The sequence below is a fragment of the Triticum aestivum genome, chromosome 5A, assembly GCF_018294505.1.
Source record: "Triticum aestivum cultivar Chinese Spring chromosome 5A, IWGSC CS RefSeq v2.1, whole genome shotgun sequence".
Classification (NCBI taxonomy): domain Eukaryota; kingdom Viridiplantae; phylum Streptophyta; class Magnoliopsida; order Poales; family Poaceae; genus Triticum; species Triticum aestivum.
This window is the reverse complement of record NC_057806.1, coordinates 433,498,022-433,503,539: the sequence shown is the minus strand read 5'-3', so window position 1 is coordinate 433,503,539 and position 5,518 is coordinate 433,498,022.

Below are 5,518 nucleotides of genomic sequence, written 5' to 3'. Positions count from 1 at the left end.
ATCACCGATGACCAAGTGCTGAACGGACAACACCTCCGCGTTCAACACACGTACGGGACGGGAGACGTCTCCTCCTTCTTGATCCAGCAAGGGGGAAGGAGAGGTTGAGGAAGACAGCTCCACCGGCAGCACGACGGCGTGGTGATGGTGGAGAGGCAGTACTCCGACAGGGCTTCGCCAAGCACACAACGGAGGAGGAGAGGTGTTGGGGAGGGGAGGGCTGCGCCTTGGAGGGTGGTCCGGCTGCCCTCCCCTCACCCCTCTATTTATAGGGGGAAGGGAGAAGGGGGCCGGCCCCCTAGAACCCATCTAGGGGGGTGCGGCGGCCAAGGGGAGAGGGGGAGAGGGTGGCTTGCCCCCCAAGCCAAGGGGGCGCCCCCTCTAGGGTTCCCCCTTCAACCCTAGGCGCAAGGGCCCAAGGGAGGGGGTGCGCCCAGCCCACCAGGGGCTGGCTCCCTGCCCCACGCAGCCCATGTGGCCCCCCGGGAGGGGTGGCCCCTCCCGGTGGACCTCCGGTACCCTTCCGGTGGCCCCGGTACAATACCGGTATGACCCCGAAACTTCCCGGTGTCCGTTTGACAACTTCCCATATATAAATCTTTACCTCCGGACCCTTCCGGAGCTCCTCGTGACGTCCAGGATCCCATCCGGGACTCCGAACAACATTCGGTAGTCACATACTAGTCTTCCTAATAACCCTAGCGTCACCGAACCTTAAGTGTGTAGACCCTACGGGTTCGGGAGACATGCAGACATGACCGAGACGCTCTCAGATCAATAACCAACAGCGGGATCTGGATACCCATGATGGCTCCCACATGCTCCTCGATGTTGTCATCGGATGAACCACGATGTCGAGGATTCGATCAAACCCTGTATACAATTCCCTTTGTCAATCGGTACGTTACTTGCCCGAGACTCGATCGTCGGTATCCCAATACCTTGTTCAGTCTCGTTACCGGCAAGTCACTTTACTCGTACCGTAATGCATGATCCCGTGTCCAACACCTTGGTCACATTGAGCTCATTATGATGATGCATTACCGAGTGGGCCCAGAGATACCTCTCCATCATACGGAGTGACAAATCCCAGTCTCGATCCGTGTCAACCCAACAGATACTTTCAGAGATACCTGTAATGCACCTTTATAGTCACCCAGTTACATTGTGACGTTTGATACACCCAAGGCACTCTTACGGTATCCGGGAGTTACACGATCTCATGGTCGAAGGAAGAGATACTTGACATTGGCAAAGCTCTAGCAAAACGAACTACACGATCTTTTATGCTATGCTTAGGATTGGGTCTTGTCCATCACATCATTCTCCTAATGATGTGATCCCGTTATCAACGACATCCAATGTCCATAGTCAGGAAACCATGACTATCTGTTGATCACAACGAGCTAGTCAACTAGAGGCTCACCAGGGACATATTGTGGTCTAAGTATTCACACGTGTATTATGATTTCCGGATAATACAGTTATAGCATGAATAAAAGACATTTATCATGAACATTGAAATATAATAATACTTTTATTATTGCCTCTAGGGCATATTTCCAACACAAAGTGTTCCTCCGGCAAACGGGAGTTGCATAATCTCATAGTCATAGGAACATGTATAAGTCATGAAGAAAGCAATAGTAACATACTAAACGATCGGGTGCTAAGCTAATGGAATGGGTCATGTCAATCACATCATTCTCCTAATGATGTGATCCCGTTAATCAAATGACAACACATGTCTATGGTTAGGAAACATAACCATCTTCGATTAACGAGCTAGTCAAGTAGAGGCACAATAGTGACGTTTAGTTTGTCTATGTATTCACACAAGTATTATGTTTCCGGATAATACAATTCTAGCATGAATAATAAACATTTATCATGATATAAGGAAATAAATAATAACTTTATTATTGCCTCTAGGGCATATTTCCTTCAAAAATGAACATGCGACATGGATGGAAATGAATATGTAAACCATATCTAAGATATCACCATGCTAAACAAAATTAAATAATCAAGATATGAAGTATTTCATGATTCGATAAACAAAGCAAAGCTTAGAATAATCTTACAAAATTATAAACATGGAGAACGTTCACCAAATATTGTACGCATGCATAAGAAAGGGCACCATGACACATAAAACAATATCAACACGAGACAACACATAAAACTATAGTTAGTAACTCAAACAAAATCTAACAAAACACTAAACATGAGAATGATTCCTAAAAAAACAGTGCACATGCATAAAAATAATTATATGTGGTCACACAAATTATCGAGCCAAAACAAGTTTAACAAGAGTAAAATAAATCTAATAAATAACATGCCACACAAATTAAGAGATATCTAGCATACACTCATAAGAATATCAAGAACACATGAAAATAAGGCACTAGCGTAGAAGTTAACCATACTCGGAAGACCGTTGAATTCTAAAACACGAGTATGATTATATCTATTCTACCATTCACAAGATAGAACCAACAATCTAACCCCACCACTGAGTTTCTACAACCACAAGATACATTTCATATGTTGACCACAAGATCATTCGATGGACATAAAATAAAAAGACAAGCCGATGCCATCAAATCAAATTCGGTTTTGGACACACGCGGCCAACGACATAGATAGGTTGAATCATGCTGTCTAAGGGATACACTAGGTGATGACAAGTACGCGTGCAAAAGGAATTTGATACAAGCTCACCAAATTTGACGGAACGGTGTGATGAACTGGATGAATAGTGTAGACGGGCATGTGAAATTCTTTGCGTGTGATCGACGGAACACATTCCTTCTTCTCTGAATGGAGCTTTGGCATGGAGGAGTATCATCTGGCGCAAGGATTTGGATGGGGATGGCCTCCTTCATCGGGGTCGAACACCGGTGTCCATGGAGCACCGTTTCTTTGAAGAGTGGCAGGAGTTTTTGCGGGGGTGGAAGACGAGGTGCAGGCGCACAATAAGGAGGGGCTGCAGTTTTGGAAACTGATGGGATTTATGGGAAAGAGGGAGGGTTGTTTCTCTTCTGTATGTTTCTCCTGTGTGTGTGTGGAGGTAGCATAAAGAAGGAAGAGGAAGGAGAAGAGGCGCTGGTTGGGAGAGAAAGGAAGTGAAGAGAAATAGGCAGGGAGGAGGAATTAAAGGAAGGGCATCAGTTAACATGCGTGGTGGTTGTTGAGGTTTCCTCTTCTGTTAGTTGTGAACTTGAACGTACAGGAAGGAGAGGAAGTGCTCACTAGGAGAGCTGGGTGTTGGCCGAGTTCAGCAAGGCCCAAGTGAGAGAGAGAAAAATGAAAGTTGGCCTTTGGCCCATTCCTCTTGAGAGAATAGGGAATAGAAAGAATAAAGATGTTGTAGAATGGGCTTAGGATATTTGGCCTATAGTTTAAAAGATGAAAAATACTTGACTTCTCTTGTTGGAAAATATAGAGAACTAATAGAAGCTGAAACAAATATCAGACAATCCAAGAAATCCACAAAAATGTAGACTCACATGTTTAAATGTGTTGAAGACAAAAGATAAAACCCAACTAGAAGAAAAGAACAAAACTCAAATTTAACTTAAGTTCCCATTAGGTCAAATTAAATCCTCCAAATTATAAAAGTCCAATTTAAGCTTTGTTAACAAATAAAAGAAATGAAATTTTCTTGCCCTGATTTTTGGTAAACTTTTTTTCTTAAACATTTTGAGAATTGGGATGTTACAGATCTACCCCCTTTAAAAGGAATCTCGTGCCCGAGATTTAGGCCGACTAAAGAGAATGGGTTTGGTTTAGCTTCATCTTCGATGCAATTTCTTCACAGGTCCTTATGCATCCATGGTCAATTCTAAACTTCGTGATCGACAACTTTGAGGTCTTGGATGGAGATACTTTTCTTGTTGGTACTATCCTTAGCTTGCTCAAGCCTTGGAAACAATCATTTGATCTTCGCGATGGTAACCACATAGCCTCTAGGAGTGGATGAGCATTCTTCGGTCTTGACCTTCTTTTGGTCAAGCTTCAGTGCGGCCGGACACACTGAGTCTTCCTTCAGGTTGAAATTATAGTACATGTATTGAAAATCTTCAAATCTTTGTCTTCTTTGCGAATGAAGGTCTTCAATTCTTCAATCTCACCGAATCACCGTCTACTACCCCCCTTAAAAGAGGTTTTCCCTGGGGTTCACATCGATAATAGACCTCTAAGCATGCTGTTGCAACTTCTTTCCTCTCAAATTGTCCTCCGGTGTTTATAGAGAAGAGGGAAAGAGCATAAGACGAGTAAAGAATCCTACAGAAGTTGGAGGTACCCCGAAAGATAAACAAAAGATAACACCCAGATAATCGTGAAGCTATCCAATAAAACTCAAAGGCAACTCATTTTTGCAGATAGGGTTTTAGTATGACTGCATAGGAAAAAGCCAGAAGAAATATATGCAGACAATACTCACACAAGAAAGGTTTTGCGTCTACAAGCTACGAGTTCTATCACTACAAGGGTGCTAACCAACCCATCCTTATAAGGCAAGTCACATCATAACTTGTTGCGGATCTTCAACATTGACATTTGAAGCATGATCGGCCGTTGTTGACCACTTGACGTCTCGAGGTGTCTTCTCTTGGCAAAATGTTGCTACTCGGATCTTCAGGGGTTGAAGTTATCTTGAAACTCTTGGCACATCTTTTGATGCTTCTGACTTTTAAACACAATGGGCAAGGGGAAGGGTTTCACAACTATGAAGAAGAAGGTAAGAAAGTAGAGTTTAAACCTTATTTGAATAAGATAAGGCAAGAAGAGCAATAACAAAGAAGAAGACTACGAGAATGATCCTTTACAATATAGTTTTCTTATGGAAATAGTCCAAAGGCTTTCCATTTCTAACTAAGGCCACGTGGCTAGGTCGACATCGGCTCTGATACCACTTCTGTGAGAACCCGGAATTAACTTCCAGACCCTCCTGTGTATATTTTTCAACCCCAGGATCATTGTGGACAACACAGTGAAATGATATCATTGCACAATACATAAAAGGTATTACAATTTCAAATATATCTTTCTGCAAGGCATACCTAGATAAATGTCTCATGACACTTATTACATTCAAAAAAATGAAGGAAATATGCCTTAGAGGCAATAATAAAGTTATTATTTATTTCCTTATATCATGATAAATGTTTATTATTCATGCTAGAATTGTATTAACCGGAAACATAATACATGTGTGAATACATAGACAAACAGAGTGTCACTAGTATGCCTCTACTTGACTAGCTCATTAATCAAAGATGGTTATGTTTCCTAAGCATGGACAAAGAGTTGTTATTTGATTAACGGGATCACATCATTAGGTGAATGATCTGATTGACATGACCCATTCCATTAGCTTAGCACCCGATCGTTTAGTATGTTGCTATTGCTTTCTTCATGACTTATACATGTTCCTATGACTATGAGATTATGCAACTCCCGTTTGCTGGAGGAACACTTTGTGTGCTACCAAATGTCACAACGTAAA